General features: G+C 40.2%; 1 protein-coding gene across 2 annotated transcripts in view; it reads right to left on the minus strand.

Annotated features, from left to right (window-relative positions):
- The window catches only part of grm1a (glutamate receptor, metabotropic 1a), a 59864-nt gene that overhangs the window by 26539 nt on the left and 14561 nt on the right, over positions 1 to 18764 (minus strand). The gene's annotated exons all lie outside the window — the stretch shown is intronic.

Below are 18764 nucleotides of genomic sequence, written 5' to 3' on the forward strand. Positions count from 1 at the left end.
GTAAATTTATATTTTTAGAAAAATACAGCAGATCCCAAACTTTAAAATGATGCGATTTGCAGGTCTAAAAAAACAGTAATATGTGAGTCCAATAATAAAAGATAATGTAATTACCGGTAGTAGAAAATTACATATTTTTGAGGTGAAAAATCTTGCATGAACCCTTTTTTTCAAAACAAACAAAAAAAAATGTGCATTTCAATGTCTGTATGGCATGGTATGTTCAATGTCTGTATGGCATGGTATGTCTGTATGGCAACAGGAAACAACAGGGGTTTGTGCAGAAAAACACTTCGGATAAAGGCAATGCTGTGATTAACTTTTTGTACGGTTTCTGACTAAATTCTCATGGGATGACAATATGGTCTTTTAAACAAAACATGACACAGATTTTGGTTTTAAAGTCCCAGTAGAGTGAGAAACCAGTTGACTTTATATGCTTAATTGTGTTTCATTGTATCTTTAAAAAAACATATCAAATTGTATTTACAATCTGCAAAGTATGGATGGATCTTTATTGTCATTGCACAAGTACAATGAAATTTTGTTTTCAGCACAAATGCGTTCAGGAAGACAAACATGATGAGTCGCCACTACGGCGCCCCATGAAAGGTGGGGAAAATAGATAGATAGATAGATAGATAGATAATACTTTATTGATTCCTTCAGGAGAGTTCCCTCAGGAAAATTAAAAAATGTCGACGTTGGGGAAGCATGAGTTAAAAAAAAGTCAATCTATATGTGTTGTATTATAATTTATGCATCATAAAGTATGTGATACCTTCTAATCTTCACAAAATGCCACAAATTACGTTGGCCATTTTGAATATTCTGCTTCTGAATATCTTCGCCACTTTCCGTAGTAGTAAAAATTGAAAGGAGATGTGCTGTTTATCATTCACAATTCTCATGTAAGACAAGAACACATGTGCTGAGCTGTTTTTATGTATTTCGAATTGTAAATAATTAGCCAACAATTGATTCAACAGATGGAGGGTCCTCTATCACGCTCATTATACCCTCTAAAAACATCTAGTAACCGCCAACAATATTCCATTTATATGTCGTGACCGGAAAATTAACCAAGTATGAGTGGTATTGTATTATAAGCGCCAACGCAGACGGACCTTGATAGCAGTGCTAATGCTATCTTATGCTGCTATTGCAGACACACTAACGGCGGCTGCTTCTGCTTCGTCTCAAACTTGTTAAAAGTTAATTCTAGATTATAATTAATGCATCTATCACCTGGTATTAGACACAAGTGACAATGGACCGACAGGCTGGTCGACTTTGACATCCCCCAAGATGGCAAAAAAAGATATAGTTGCGGCAACTTTTTTTTAACCCTTCGTGAGGACTGTGATTGATTCTTCATCTAAACCGGATTATGCGAGTGTCCCGTCGGTCGGCATCCCAGCGAGAGTGGAAATTGTACAGTAAGTGTTTGTTTTATTATGGTTAGTTTGAATGTTTAGTGTTTCAATAAAGCTGCATCCATTTAGCTTCTGAAACTTATTGCTCATCCTCATTGTGTTCAGGCTCATAAATGTAAGTTTCTGGATCATCATTTTTCCAAAATTAATTGTTCTTACAGTAGCTCTCGCAAACTCTGCTTGATTCGCATTGTTGTTAATGGGGAAGGGATCTGTGGTCCCTAATGCTGCGTCATGGATCACGTAACTGGCTTCCTCATTAACACTCAAAATTTCCGGGAGATTGATACTATTTTGATCATGTCTATTCATTCGCAAACTCTGGAAGAGTTTTGGATCATAAATCTGATATATATTGTAGTAGCTTTAATATACAGGCAACTTGTTTTTCCACTCTATTGGTACTTTAAGGCACATGAGAGTAAGTGGAAGAAAATAAGTCAAAGCTTGCACAAATAATTCACAACGCACTGGAGACATGCGAATATTCCGAGGCAAAATGACATCCTGTCTTCTCACTTTCTCTTCTCTCTCAGGATCACAAAAACTCCCGACTCAGCTCATCATATCTTTCGGTCCACCGAGGGGAGCGGATGGGCCTATTGTGGGACAAAATCTAATTTCCTGACACCTCAACAGCTCTACAGCGTCACAGTACATTATCAGGGGGCCCCGATCATAACACCTGAGGAGCACTGTTTAACTAGATTAGAGAAACATCTCCACAGTACCAAATATTCTGTTTACATTCTTCTTTGGCCCAAAATACAGAAATGGAAGGTATGGGATGCACTACAATGATAGATATGGAGCTACATATGCTATAGAGACTTGAGCACCATTACAGCGACACTTTAATGGCCCTTATCACTCTTTCCCAAGAAGCCCTGGAGAAGATCAATTGATCCGTAGTAAAAAACGGATATTCTTCCTTGGTTATTTATTGGAATGTGGTGGTTGAGTCCAACAAAGTCTTGTATGTGACATGAGAAAAGGGTGCTTGACAAAAGACGACCATGTATTCCATCAAGGATCGGTAAAGGGGTCAAGTAAAAAGCTCTGGAGTACATGATGCATGTCGGCCATTAATGGAATGTCAGGTCATTCCTGCCTCTGAGGAGCCCAAAGATCATCTATTCTCAGAGAAAACGCTCTCTCTGGACCACGGTACATTAACGCTGATTCAGAATAAGTCACAGTAATGTACGGGTAATTGAAGCTTGTGTGAACTTTTTTGTGCTGTAGGATTCCGGTAAACGTATGGCTAACTAAGTGCGAGTACAACATAGCTCTGAAAAATGCAAAATCGGATCTATTGTGCAATGAAAACTGGTGATTATGTTTAATGATATGTATAGAAGCAATTTTACAAGTGTGAAAGTCACGAAAAGCTTCTAAAAGGTTTTTGTGGCAAATTTCAATATAGTGTTTCCTCGATTATGGCGGCCCAGTGCTACCAAAATTCTAATTGTCTTATTTCTTTCCAAAGACTGAATACAGCAGGGGTGTCAAACTCATTTTAGCTCAGGGGCCACATGTAGGAAAATCTATTCCCAAATGAAGCTGGATTGGTAAAATTATGGCATGATAAATTAAAAATAAAGACATCTTCAGATTTTTTCTTTGTATAACAATAGGCCGAGCACATTCTAAATTTTTTTACAAATACCGTGTTTATGTTTTTTTTTACACTTACATGTTGCAATTAATAGTATTCTATCTCCCTTTGTCGTTATTTGTACTTTCTGAATAAATGATGTAATAATCAGTAAAATAGGTGGAATAGAGTCTGGCAGAGTTTTAAAATGCTCCCATTGGTGGTATTTTTTTAAATCTATCAGAATTTTAAATGAATAATATCAAAATCAAATTACAGGATGTTATTATTGTAATTGACTAATTTCTCTCAACTGATGTACTAACATCATGTGGTTTACTCTGTACATATATAGCATCATCTTCAACAAAACTTTTGAATTTGGACTCATTTCATTATTTCACAGATGAAGTTAGAAGGGGATACATTTCAGCATATTTTTGTGCTTCAAGAAGATGTGTCCCCAAACAGTCATGAGTACAACATGAAATGTACAAATTATCAACAGGTTACATTACCAAAAACATATTTGAAAATCAAAGCATGAACGAAACAATCCACATGTTGTATACTCTCACTAATGAACCAGCGTAAATACGTGGTGTCCAAACACGGAAGTTTTGCCTCGAGCTTAACACGGCACATAGCTCCGCCCCCTCTGAAGTCATGCACGCTCTCGCTGCAGGGGTTACAAAGAATTGGTATTGCAACGTCCACTGGATACATTTCGAACAGCAGTTTCTTTCATCCAAAAAATTTCAGCTCACATTTACATTACCGTATTTTCCGCACTATAAGGCGCACCTAAAAACCACAATTTTTCTCAAAAGCTGACAGTGCGCCTTATAACCCGGTGCGCTTTATTACGATTCATTTTCATAAAGTTTCGATCTCGCAACTTCGGTAAACAGCCGCCATCTTTTTTCCCGGTAGAACAGGAAGCGCTTCTTCTTCTACGCAAGCAACCGCCAAGGAAAGCACCCGCCCCCATAGAACAGGAAGCGCTTCTTCTTCTACCCGCCCCCGGAAGAAGAAGAAAAAACGCGCGGATATCACCGTACGTTTCATTTCCTGTTTACATCTGTAAAGACCACAAAATGGCTCCTACAAAGCGACAAGGATCCGGTTCATAAAAAGACGCAATCTCTCCATCCGCACACGGATTACTACCGTATTTCACAGCAACAACTGATATTCCTGTGAACCGCACTGTGGAACGGGAGCACGTACGGTGAATATTCGCACCACAGGGAATGAGAAGTCATCCTTCACTGTGGTTCTAGCTTGCCATGCTAACTTCCACCCATGGTGATATTCAAAAGGAAGACCTTGCCAAAAGAGACCTTTCCAGCCGGCGTCATCATAAAAGCTAACTCGAAGGGATGGATGGATGAAGAAAAGATGAGCGAGTGGTTAAGGGAAGTTTACGCGAAGAGGCCGGGTGGCTTTTTTCACACAGCTCCGAAGGCGAACACACCTTCACTAAGACGGGCAGACAGCGCCGGACGACATACGACAACATTTGCCAGTGGATCGTAAATGCCTGGGCAGATATTTCGGTCACAACTGTGGTCCGAGCTTTCCGGAAGGCAGGATTCACAGAACTGCTGCACAACAACAGCGACACTGAATCCGATTACTTCGACGAGACGGAGCCGGCCATTTTTGGATCCCACGCTTGCGCAACTTTTCAATTCGGACACCGAAGACGAAGAATTCGAAGGATTTACGAATGAAGAATAACTTCAGAAGTGAGCGCTATGTTTATTTTGTGTGTTGTGACATTAACGTTCGAGCAACATTATGTTGCTTTTGCTCTACACCATTTTGAATTTTACTATGTTTGTGATTGCACATTTGCGTACATTTTGGGACAGAGTTGTTAGAACGCTGGTTTTCAATATATTATTAAAGTTTGACTGAACTATCTGACTGTTTTTTTGACATTTACTTTAGCGCAGCGTTTTTTTGACATTCACTTTAGCGCAGCGTAGGCGCGGCTTATAGTCCGGGGCGGCTTATTGGTGGACAAAATTATGAAATATGTAATTCATAGAAGGTGCGGCTAATAATCCGGTGCGCCTTATAGTGCGGAAAATACGGTAAGCAAAAACTCATCTCGCGGGCCGTTTAAAACCTCTTTGCAGGCCTGATTCGGCATCTTCTTCGGTGTCAGGGTTGAGGCTACTACGTTCTGTGTTTTCTCTGCCTCATTTTCACTTTCACTTTTGTCTTGAGGCAGGTTGCTTCTAGGCTTGTGCCATCTTTTTGCGGCGCCTTGCAATCCGGCTTTTTGGGGCCCGTTGGTGGTAGTGGTTTTCCGTTCTGTGCGGCGGCTGTTTCTTCTTTTGATGGCCGAGTCAGTCAGCTTCGGATACAAGGCTTCTTTGTGTTCTTTTCGTCGTGTCTTCGTCATGACGAGGGTGAGTCTGTAACGGGCTAAATGGCTGACTAAATTATTGTGTGTGATTTAAAGTGGACTGTTTCATTGGTCCAATTTAATTGGTCTGATGTGACAAGGCTAAATTTAATGCCAATGTGTGAAGCTTGTGAATCCGGAAACATTTACAAATTAGCTGCATCACTATATAAAGTAAAGGGTTCAAAGCATGGGGAAAAAATGTTTTGCTTAAAGTCCCAAAATTACGGCACAAAACTTACTTACATACCTGTTGAAGTTTCATGTCGGTTATCAAGTGTATGAATTGTTTTAAGAGCATTGCAAGTGTTTATAAGTGTATGTGGATGGCTTACAAAGACATTAAATGCGTGCAATAATTATATACATTTTTAAATAAATAGCGTCCCCACGAGGAGTTAGAGGTCCCCCGCGATAATCGCGATGATTTATTAAAGCCAGTCAGCAGACATACATGTTATTCTTAAAAAGCTAAGTTTTGATATTGACATGATTTCCTCATTTAGAGAAGAGCATGGATGTGATCGTGACAGCAGATAGCCTGACAACGGTAAGAGTCGCCTTCGCGGGCCATCTCCTTTCAGTTGGATTTCCCATCATTTGTATATTTATAAGGCCATGAATTAATTGGAAAGGCAGATATTTAATCATATGCACTCTTTCCCCTGGAGGACAAATGGGAAGAGTGACTTTAAAAAGAGGAAAGGGAAGAGAGGAGGGAGCAGAATCCCCAATTGCTGTATGTGAGAGTTAAGATAAAAGTTCAGGTTCGCTAATGGAAAAACTTTTGGGAGATTTTTTTTTCTTTTGCAGACCACCAGAAAGTCAAGTCAGGATAGTGTAAGTGCTCAAGGAAAATATTAATATACAATACATCCAAAATTGATTTAAATCAATGACTAGACGCCAAAACTATTTAACTAAACAATAGCCAAATATCTTATATATAGCAAAAACAATTATCACAATTAATTGTTTCTAATCATTCGATCACGATTAATATCACTTTTTGTTGTTGTTGTCAAAGTCAGTTTACCCGTGCAGGATTATACAGAGTCCCGTTGCATCCCTGCTGTTTATAAGTGCAGTATTTTGTAATAGACTGTTTGAGCAAGGTAATATATGCTAACAGCTGACAAATGTCATTGTGCTCAATTAATCAATCAATGTTTACTTACAAACCCCGTTTCCATATGAGTTGGGAAATTGTGTTAGATGTAAATATAAACAGAATACAATGATTTGCAAATCATTTTCAACCCATATTCAGTTGAAAATGCTACAAGGACAACATATTTGATGTTCAAACTGATAAACATTTTTCTTTTTGCGATTAATCATTAACTTTAGAATTTGATGCCAGCAACACGTGACAAAGAAGTTGGGAAAGGTGGCAATAAATACTGATAAAGTTGAGGAATGCTCATCAAACACTTATTTAGAACATCCCACAGGTGTGCAGGCTAATTGGGAACAGGTGGGTGCCATGATTGGGTATAAAAACAGCTTCCCAAAAAATGCTCAGGAAAGGATGGGGCGAGGTACACCCCCTTGTCCACAACTGCGTGAGCAAATAGTCAAACAGTTTAAGAACAACGTTTCTCAAAGTGCAATTGCAAGAAATTTAGGGATTTCAACATCTACGGTCTATAATATCATCAAAAGGTTCAGAGAATCTGGAGAAATCACTCCACGTAAGCGGCATGGCCGGAAACCAACATTGAATGACCGTGACCTTCGATCCCTCAGATGGCACTGTATCAAAAACCGACATCAATCTCTAAAGGATATCACCACATGGGCTCAGGAACACTTCAGAAAACCACTGTCACTAAATACAGTTGGTCGCTACATCTGTAAGTGCAAGTTAAAGCTCTACTATGCAAAGCGAAAGCCATTTATCAACAACATTCAGAAACGCCGCCGGCTTCTCTGGGCCCGAGATCATCTAAGATGGACTGATGCAAAGTGGAAAAGTGTTCTGTGGTCTGACGAGTCCACATTTCAAATTGTTTTTGGAAATATTCGACATTGTGTCATCCGGACCAAAGGGGAAGCGAACCATCCAGACTGTTATCGACGCAAAGTTCAAAAGCCAGCATCTGTGATGGTATGGGGGTGCATTAGTGCCCAAGGCATGGGTAACTTACACATCTGTGAAGGCACCATTAATGCTGAAATGTACATACAGGTTTTGGAACAACATATTCTGCCATCTAAGCGCCGTCTTTTTCATGGACGCCCCTGCTTATTTCAGCAAGACAATGCCAAGCCACATTCAGCACGTGTTACAACAGCGTGGCTTCGTAAAAAAAGAGTGCGGGTACTTTCCTGGCCTGCCTGCAGTCCAGACCTGTCTCCCATCGAAAATGTGTGGCGCATTATGAAGCGTAAAATACGACAGCGGAGACCCCGGACTGTTGAACGACTGAAGCCATGAAATTCTAAGTTAATTATTATTTGCAAAAAAAAAATTAAGTTTATGAGTTTGAACATCAAATATCTTGTCTTTGTCGTGCATTCAATTGAATATGGGTTGAAAAGGATTTGCAAATCATTGTATTCCGTTTATATTTACATCTAACACAATTTCCCAACTCATATGGAAACGGGGTTTGTAGAATTTCATGGCTGCAACACGTGTTGCAGCCATGTAGTTAACTACACTACCCAGCATGCTGGGTAGTGTAGTTGTTATATTCCCTAGCTCATAACATCACATTAAGAGACACGCTTACGCGCTTAATTCAATCCTCGCCGTCATTCCGGGTGGATAGACAAAAGAACTCCAGCCGCTAGGTATTGGTGTCAACAGGGCATTCGAAGCTAGACTGCTAACTGCGTGGGAACAGTGGATGACAGAAGGCGAACACATGTTCACCAAGACAGAGACAGTGCCGGACGACATACGCCACTATCTGCCAGTGGATCGTAAATGCCTGGGCTGATTCAGTCTCAACTGTGGTCCGAGCTTTCAGGAAGGCAGGAATTGTCACTGAACTGCTAGACAACAGCAGCGACACTGACTCGAATAAAGACGACTTCGACAAGACGGAGCAGGCCATTTTGGATGCCGTATTCGCTCAACTGTTTAATTCGGACACTGAAGAAGAAGAATTTGAGGGATTCGTGGATGAGGAATAACTTCATAAAGTGAGCTTTACATGTTTATTTTGTGTGTTGTGTTGTGTGACATTAACGTTTGAGCAACGTTGAGTTATTGATATAATGTTATTGCTCTGGACTATTTCGAGTGTTACTATATTGTGATTGCACTAACGTTTGATTTACCGTAACACGAGTAAATCAGCTGTTTATTCATTTTGGGACTGAACAGAGTTGTCAGAACGCTGGTTTGTAATCTATTAATAAAGTTTGACTTACCTATCTGACTGTTTTGTTGACATTCCCTTTAGCGCAGCTCCATCTAATCATGGATGCATAGGTGCGCCTTATAATCCGGTGCGCTTTATATATGAACAAAGTTTTGAAATATGCCATTCATTGAAGGTGCACCTTATAATCTGGTGCGCCTTATAGTGCGGAAAATACGGCACTTGGCCAGCCCTAAGCAAGAGCGCTGTGCTGTTTTTTAGGTAATCTACTGCAAAAACACGAGTTGAATATCCACAAGCGCCTGCTGTTTTTCAGAACTTCCTGAAAAAAACTAGGCAAAGATCCTCTATATGACAGGAGCGCTGTGCTGTTTAAGAATCAACCACAAAAACACTAGGCAAAGCTCCTCTGTATGACAGGAGCGCTCCGCTGTTTTTAGAAATCTATGGCAAAAATATGAGTTTAATATCCTCATTATAACCTAAATGTGCTGCTGTTTTTAAAGGACCTACTAGAGAAAGGCTAGTCAAAGATTCTCCACATGACAGGAGTAATCTACAGTGTTGTATTTTCCCATATTCAAACAGTGTTACTGTTCAAACTGTATAATGTTACAGTGGCCCAAAATAGTACATCTACGTGTTAAATAAAACCTCTCTCTCGTTTTTAATAAATACTTATACCTGCTACGCTACTGTATTTTAATGCTTGTCATTATGGTGGTACTTGGAGAGCCAGGTATTTTCTGAGGTGGTACTTGGTAAAAACAAAAGTTGAAAACCATCACTTTATATTTCAAGAGCTCTCTGCCTTTTTTTTTAGGAACCTACTGCAGAAGCACTCGCCAAAGATCTGTCTGAAAGAACCAATGGTTAAAAACATGAGTTAATGTTCTCCGATGAGTTTTCTGCAGTTTTTAGGATTATGCTGCAAATACAGTGTCTGCCAAGTTTTGAACCAAATTCTCAGCTGGTCTGATGTTTTGAAGGCCACCAGTTTAATGGAGTTACAAGAAGTCGTCAGCATAATCATTACTGTATGTGTATGTGAATGGACAGGTGAAAAACAAACAGGACACACTAATGATGAGTGGTAGTAACTAAAAACTCATTGGGTGGATTTGATTACACACTAAATGATCCAGTGTCATAAAATTATATTTCCATAAATACAGCATATTTATACCAGCAGAATACAGGAATACAGTACTACAGTACTGTACTATTTTAATACTAGGCATCAATTGCACAGAGGAAGAGATCTTCTTGCCATTATCAATTAACATAAGAAATGTGTCATACATATTCACATCTAGCCTATTGTACATCACAAGCACACATTTCCCCCAATCTGGATCATGTAAATTCTGCACTTCCAAGAGACTGCCAAGGCAAACAGCATGTCTTTATCTTATAATTACAGTCTTTGTTGTTGTTTTCCCACACGTCTTCCATATTTTTGTGGCCATACTGACAGATTGAGTGACATATCCGCCGTCAAGAACCAACTCTGCCATGAGCCCAAACAAAATCTCCATGGCGACAAACAGTGTAGTGAATGTCCTCCTCCTTATGAAGAGGAAATAAAGCCTGATAGGATGTGCTTCACAACACTTACATGTTTATTGCTTGAAGAGGAAGGACGACGTGAAGAAAATGGCAGTTTCCATCTTATCTTTAGTATCCGACACACACCCTCTTTCTTTTTTCTCGCAGTCTTGTCGGTTCTTCACGGTCATGACTAATGTAGCAGTCGGCAGAGTGATAAAAATGAAAGCTGAACGACGGGGTAATGTGTCAGGAGAGTGGAGCGAGGCAGAGCACATAACTCAAAAGCCCCGCTTCTCCCAATCAGTTTGGTACGATACATATTTATCTGCATATTTTAATACCAAAATCGTTTTTATTTGATCATCGTGGTCACAGGCTGTGGTTTAGCTTGTCTATAAACAGTGCTGCGACCTGAACTGAACTGTGCTGCTTTGTGAAAACGTGCCTGAAACAATATTCAGACATTTGTGTTTTGCATAACAGGACTATTGTTTTTCCAAAATGTGTTACCCTGACAAAAGAAAAAGACTAAAAAAAACATTGTCCACTTCAAAGGACGCTGGTTCTCAGGAGGACCAAAAATGCACAAAATAAGGGCAGTTCAACTGCTGAAATACAATGAAATATCAGGATATAGAGACTGCACAAGAAAAACGAAGCCACTAAATTAGACATTTCACAAATATTGCAAGCCCAAACTAAGGCCAAACATGACAACTACATGTTCACATACCTACATCCATCCATACATACATAGAGTACACATACACACACACACACCAGTGACGTGCGGTGAGGTTCATGGCTGGTGAGGCACTGACTTCATCACAGTCAGATTTACAAACATATGAACCCTAAAGAGTATCTTATTCACCATTTGATTGGCAGCAGTTAACGGGTTATGTTTAAAAGCTCATACCAGCATTCTTCCCTGCTTGGCACTCAGCATCAAGGGTTGGAATTGGGGGTTAAATCACCAAAAATGATTCCCGGGCACGGCGCCGCTGCTGCCCAGTGTTTTCCTCACCTCCCAGGGGGTGAGCAAGGGGATGGGTCAAATGCAGAGGACAAATTTCACCACACCTAGTATGTGTGTAACAATCATTGGTACTTTAACTTAACTTTTTACACATACAAACTGTAGCACACAAAAAAGCACATTTAATTAAAAAAACGTTATTATGGTCTTACCTTTACTTATAAATGAAGTCCATGCGCCGCTCCTTCTGAACAAAAGCATCGATAACTTGTTTATAGAAGTCTTCCTTATCTTTCTTCAGTTTTAAAAGTCTCTCTGTCTCGATGGAGATCTTCCTTTAGTTATTACCTCCTGCTTCGATTGAAAGTCCAGTTTAGAAAACTGTTTTATTTTAGATATGTAATCCTCCATGTTAAAAGTCCAGGCGAGAGGAAAAAATAAACGATCGCTAACTGTTGCTGCTTGTTGTCACTTATTCTGCAGCCGAGTAGTCGCAAAAGTGATCTCTAGGATCACTAGCGCCCTCTACCACCATGAGGCGGGATTACTGCGAGCCTCGGCCAGTGCGTCTTCGCAGCCGTTTTATTATTGCTCAGCACAAGAAATACGTTACACACATACAGTTGTTGACGAAATACACGATACATTATATACCTCAGCTAACTAAACTATGGAAATGTATAATATAATTCATATAGCAATACGGTCTCACTGCACAGCAGACCAGCAGTTAGCCGAGTTATTGCGCAATCCATAGTGAGGCTCAACTCAGTGACGTGCCTCAACTGGCTGGTGACTCACCGCAAGTCTCTTCTCAGTATTTGAACGGCAAATGTGAAAATTCAGCGATTTTGAATAAAAATAATCTAAAACTGGTGAAGTTAAATGGAAAATAAAGATTATAGTATAATCACTGGATACATATAACAATTTAATTTTTTTTTTTTCTTTTTACATTTTTTTTCTTTCCATGATGGCACGTGAGGCCCCGCCTCACCTGCCTCCCCTGACTGCACGTCACTGACACACACATATATAAACCAACAAATCCATACACAGGCCGGCGGGGAAGCAATCAAGCCCCGGCACCCACCGTCCACCGGGAACCAACCGATCACCTCATACCCCCACCCACAGGTTCATCCCCAGGGACAGCCCCCAACAAGCTCGACCCCAGACGACGGCACGACACCGGGCATGAAGGACGGTGCGGCAGAGCACAAGGGCGGGCCCGGACCGAAACCCGACAAGCCAACCAATACGACAATAAACGTTCACCACACCCGACAACCACCATGTGCACGCGCTGCCACAAGTCACAACATCAGCCACCGCCCACACCGGACCCAGCAGCCACGGGCGCCCACAATACAAACAAACGGCAGCAGAAACAGCGGCTGCAATACCCTCAGACAACCAACACCACTCAATAAAATCAAAGTGATCGAAAATATCAGAGTGAGAGGCATGATTTTGAATTGAGAATTAACTTTTACCAACTCAGGGGCGATGCAGCAGATCACGGGCTAAATATGTCAATATAGAAGCAAAGGCGAGTTAGCCCTCTGTGATCATGGCGCTGCTAAAAATAGTTTGTCTGTGTTAGCGCTTATAATACACTTGGTAATATTCAGGTCACAAGATGTATATGAAGTATTGTTGCCGTTTTTAGATGTTTTTAGAGGGCTCCCATTATCTGCATATTTAGCCACCGCGTACTGTATATGCCGTCTATCCATCCATTTTCTACCGCTTATTCCTTTCGGGATCGTAATTAACAAATTAAAATGCATTGAAAATTTTTTAAACATGTTCTTGTCCTTCATAGGGATTATCAATGATGTTCAAAATTCCCCAAAAATGCATTTCCACTTTAAATCACTGAGAAGTCATGTAAAAACTGCATCCATGTAAATCAACAAAACAAAAGTAAGAAAAAGTCCATGTATTTCTGCACTAAAGACTACATCATGCTTCGCCTAGCAGATATATAAGTGAAATGTCTAAAACTAGCGTAGTTTGACTTCACTAAAAATGTCTTTCTGCTGAGAGCAGTTGAGAGAGCCTGTTCTGATATATTAGCTCAGTAAAGGTCGATCATTTTGTATTTATAATCTCAGATGGATTTCATGTTGTTATCTAAACAGGTACCATCAATTCATAGATGTTTTAAAGCAGCATGTTCATGGCAAGCACCAAGGCCTGGGAAGGATCTATTTTGGTGTAATTGCAAGGAGATAAAGTCTGTATTTGCACACGCTCTGCTATTTGCCAAATTGCTTCCACAAAGTCAATGGGCACAATTCCACATCCTATGCGCGCTGCTTCCTGAGATGGGCGAGGAGATGAAAGCCTAGGAGATGGCAGCGAAAGAGGCAGCTAAATGCGTCATGCTACAACATCCCTCAACCTTTCATTTATTCAAGCTCAGGAGTAAAACGCGAGTGCTCCTCCTTTAGAGGAAATGAAATAGGACAGCCAAATACATGCAGCATACAATATGGGTTCACAGCTTTTGTCGCACCCCAGAGTGTAGTCTAAAATGACACTTATGCCCTGCCAATGGTGTGCAGTGTCAAACCTCTACAAAGGTACAGCATCCACATTCTTTTGTCAACAACAAGAAGAGGAACCGCTAGAAATGTGATACAGGTTTGCTCACAAGACAGGGAGAGAAATTAGTGTTACATGCGGAAAAGCAGCTTATGCAAATTATGTTTAGTAATAACAGCCTTCAAGCAGCATTTGAGGCAGAGGGGGAAAGGCTAGCGGGTGGTCGAATGGGTTCAGTCCACACTGCCACTCAGGAGAAAGCCTGGAGGAGAAGGCGCTGGAGATACAAAGCAGGAAAGAGCGATGATAACAAAAGACGGCATAGTAGATGCTTATCCATTTTCTTGGAAGTGCAACAACTAGAGGAGAGAGAGAGAGAGAGATAGAGAAAGACTTGTATCGCTTGCCAATGTCCTGAGCTAATTGAGTAGGTGGAAATGAAAATTTAAAATAGCCAATGTATGCAGGAGGACGAGTACATCACACATTAGCAGCACACTGGGATATTTGTTGGATTTTTTAAACAGATATCTAAGCTCAGATATTACGTCACATGATAGTCTTGTTGTTCATGCACCTTCTGGTAGCTATGACGACATCTTAAGACAAGGTTGCCTAAACTTACAGTGGAGACCCAAACTGGAACACAGATAAATAACCCACGCTGTGTATGCACCCAACGCTTCATGGAGGGGCAGCTTTGGAAAAATACAAAAACAAAACATAACAGGCTTTACTACACATCTCAAATTAATACCTGGCATAGAGTTGTACGGTATACCGATAATAGTATAGTACTGCGATACTAATGAATCATATTCGATACTATACCGCTTCTAAAATGTACCGGTCTCCCACCCGTCGTCGTCGTCACGTCGTGTCATGCAGACGAGCATGTTGATAGTGCACAATCACGGAGTACTTACAAGCGCAGACAGAAAAGGGTGAGCGGATGAATTTTAGCTTAATGACTAAAGATAAAGGCGAAGTTATAAAACTGAAACACCCTCAGGAAGAGGTGCTTTAAGACATGGCTAGCTAGCTAGCAGCTAATGTATGTCCGCAGCCAGCTGTGTAACTATTTCTAGATCACTAATCCTAGTCTCCATGGTGACAAATATAGTACATTGATGTCCAACATCAACCCTGTAGGATATAATCACGTTGGATGTATCATAAAACGGTCTATAGCTAACAAAGTCAAGACGAGATACAACTTAGTCAACTAATTAACCATCAAGCACAAACATCTTACCATTGAACACACTACATACAAGTCAATGAAGTGCATACTTACTCAACAGCCATACATGTCACACTAAGGGTGGCCGTATGAACAACGCCAACACTGTCATAAACATGTGCCATATAGTGAAACCATACTAAACAACAATGACAAACACGTTTTGGGAGAATATTTGCACCGCAACACAACATAATCACTACAAACCAAATTCCCAGAATTTTTAGCAGCACCAACTCTTCCGGGATGCTACAATATAAACAAACGCCATTGGTGGATCTACACCTAACATTCACTGTAATGATACCAAGTACAGGAGGTATATAGTCGATACTACTATGATTACATCGATATTTTTTAGCATCACAAAAATCCTTTTTTTTTTTTTTTTTTTAAATTTATATTATGTTTATAAACTCAGGAAATATGTCCTTGGACACATGAGAACTTTGAATATGGCCAATGTCTGATCCTGTAACGACTTGGCATCGGATTGATACCCAAATTTGTGGTATCATCCAAAACTAATGTAAAGTATCAAACAACAGAAGAATACGTGATTATTACATTTTAACAGAAGTGTAGATAGAACATTTAAGAGAGAAAGTAAGCAGATATTAACAGTAAATGAACAAGTAGATTAATAATTCATTCTAGTCATGTCCGTTGTGTCCTTGGGCAAGACACTTCACCCCTTGCTCCTGATGGCTGCTGGTTAGCGCCTTGCATGGCAGCTCCCGCCATCAGTGTGTGAATGTGTGTGTGAATGGGTGAATGTGGTAATACTGTCAAAGCGCTTTGAGTACCTTGAAGGTAGAAAAGCGCTATACAAGTATAACCCATTTATCATTATTTATTCATTTTCTACCACTTGTCCTTAATAATTTTGACAAAATAATAGAATGATAAATGACACAATATGTTACTGCATATTTCAGCAGCTAAATTAGGAGCCTTTGTTTGCTTACTTACATTTAATAAAAGACAAGTTGTCTTGTATGTTCACTATTTTATTTAAGGACAAACTTGCAATAAGAAACATATCTTTGATGTACCGTAAGATTTTTTGTTCAAATACAGCCAATAATGACATTTTTGTGGTCCCCTTTATTTAGAAAAGTACCGAAAAACATTTTGATACCGGTACCAAAATATTGGTATTGGGACAACACTAACCTGGCATTATCTTTTTATGTCACTACAGCGAGTTATGGCGTGAATGGTTTTGGCTTACTTTTTATGCCGGATACCCTTCCATCATGCTCTGTGCCATGAAAGGTACACCATTACACCACAGGAAACCTTGCATAATGTCGTTAAATGTGAGTGTAATGTTAGCACTGTAGCTCACTTAGCTATGCTAAAGTTGCTCATGTTTAGTTCCTCCTGTCCCACTCCTCAGTGTTACGGTGTTGTCTGGGATGTATGGCATATATTTCCTTGGTTTAGTGCAGAGTTACAGTGTATATCCTTCTGAGAACCAGCATCCTCTGCAGTGGATTTTTGTCTTGGACCTATTTAGTTTGTCAGAACTACGTTAGTCCACTGCATAAGACGCTGTTGCTGATATGTAAAAAGTGGATAAAGTGCCCAATAGCACTTTTGGACACAAATCACTCGGTTGGAGACAGGCATAGACAAACACAGCTCATTAGCATTCAAGCTACAGACACACAAAATGCTGTGTTACCAGTCAGGCTTTATAAAATGACTTCTTAATTTTCTAAATTACAACGTCAAGCCTAGATTTTGGCCAACACACTTCCAAAATCCTATTGGACAAATATGGAAAACTGATCCCGCCACAGCTCATTAAAAGAAACTAATTCAGAATAGGCCCATACAACATCAATCATCCTCACTTCTATACACCCAACCAAATGGATGTTTGTGGAGGTGTAAAAGGTTCCTTTTCAGCGTGCTTGCATTGTTGTCAGGTTATTTTATGAAGCTATTGATAACAACACCCCACACACTTTGGCGTGCACTGGGCAAATTAGCGTGCAGATGAATAGACATGCTGTATCTCCCTGGCTACAGGAATTCAAGAGCGCAAAGCTTTCAATGTGCTATAATGCAGTTGAGGATAGAGATAGTATTCTAATAACAATGACAAATATGTTTGTATCCACATTTAAAGATTTATTGGTGATTGTATCATATCTGATGCAAGCATTTCCAGGTATTTTAACAATGCAAATTCTGGTTTAAAAAGCAAGTTTGTAGATATGCTTAGCTCTAAGATGTGCAACAGTAGGGAAAAATCCTAGACATCATATGTTGTAATGGAACGTTTCCAATAAAAGCGTCTATCTCCCTGGAGATATTTGTTTGCGTGTTGTTCCCAATTTTGAAATAGCCGTAGCCACTGAATGCAGCCATCATTCAGCATCAGTGTTGCACACATTGTTTCCCTGTGTTGTTTGAAATCCATCACTGTGATGACATTTTTTTGGTAGGCAAAGCAGCAAAACAGGGATACATATCATGTTTGCTGTGATGACAGGCATACTTCATTAGCCAAAATATAGGAGACAATTTTCATCTTGGGGGGGAAATGATGTGGTCTATTGATTTGATTGGAAAGCATGAAAATGTTTACCTCTGCCTTGACTGTTTTTGTTTCAGTAGTTTTCACATGGATGTTTTTGTTATTAGGAATGTATTTTGCATGGCAGTCTCCGAATAAAGGATTACAGAATGGCCAAAAACTCAAAGTGACATCCCACAGACACTCACTGGTGCGGAGTTGATGCAAAACGTTGGTGCAGAGTGGAGTCTGCAGGTCACAGACGAAGTGGGTCGAGCGCCTGGCACACCTGGCCCTCGTCTGAAGAACAGCCTAGTGCCCAGCGGCCAAAACAAAAGCTCTCCAAACACTTATCATACCATTGTTTCACCTGCAGCCTGCTTTAGGATGTTCATCCCAAATCATTTTCCTTTCTCGTATCAGCAATAATGCCGTATCTGCTTCATTACCACTGTTACTGCTGACAAAAGCTCCAGAGATATAACCAAGCCGTCCAACAATAAACAATTATTTGGATGCTGCAGAGAATGTACCACACATTTTGTCTCTCTCTTTCTCTCTGACCCAGAAGCATGGAGACTTCCATCCACAAAAAGCTAAACCAGATAGACCTACTTTCCCAGCTCCTATGGATGTAAGAGCAAAGGAAAGAATGTACAACTCCAGAGTGTCTTCATAATGGATAATTTAAAAGCTATACTTCGCATCTGAGAAGAATGAGTGCCTTCCCCCGCCAGCAACTTGAACATGCGGGAATGAATTAAATATAAAACACACAACATAAAGGCGCTTCTATTTTCTATCCTCACTGTGGACCTGTCCAAGTAAAAAGGTCAGCAAATGTGTGATCAAAAAAAAAGCCAGTCGATACTATAGCAGTACAGTATTAACTGATATTGAATAAGTGTCACTCCTCCTTTAATATACTGAACAATTAATATTTAAACACAATGCAACAAGCCTAAGTCGACCATACAAATCACCACATGTCCAACCAGTTGCCTATTAGCGAAGAGTCTATACCCACTCCTCCCATGGCTCATTGCTGCTGCCTCAGCCCTGATGAACATGGCAATGTTGGGACGGTATAGCTCGGTTGGTAGAGTGGCCGTGCCACCAAC

Source organism: Nerophis lumbriciformis, linkage group LG34 (assembly GCF_033978685.3).
Source record: "Nerophis lumbriciformis linkage group LG34, RoL_Nlum_v2.1, whole genome shotgun sequence".
NCBI lineage: Eukaryota > Metazoa > Chordata > Actinopteri > Syngnathiformes > Syngnathidae > Nerophis > Nerophis lumbriciformis.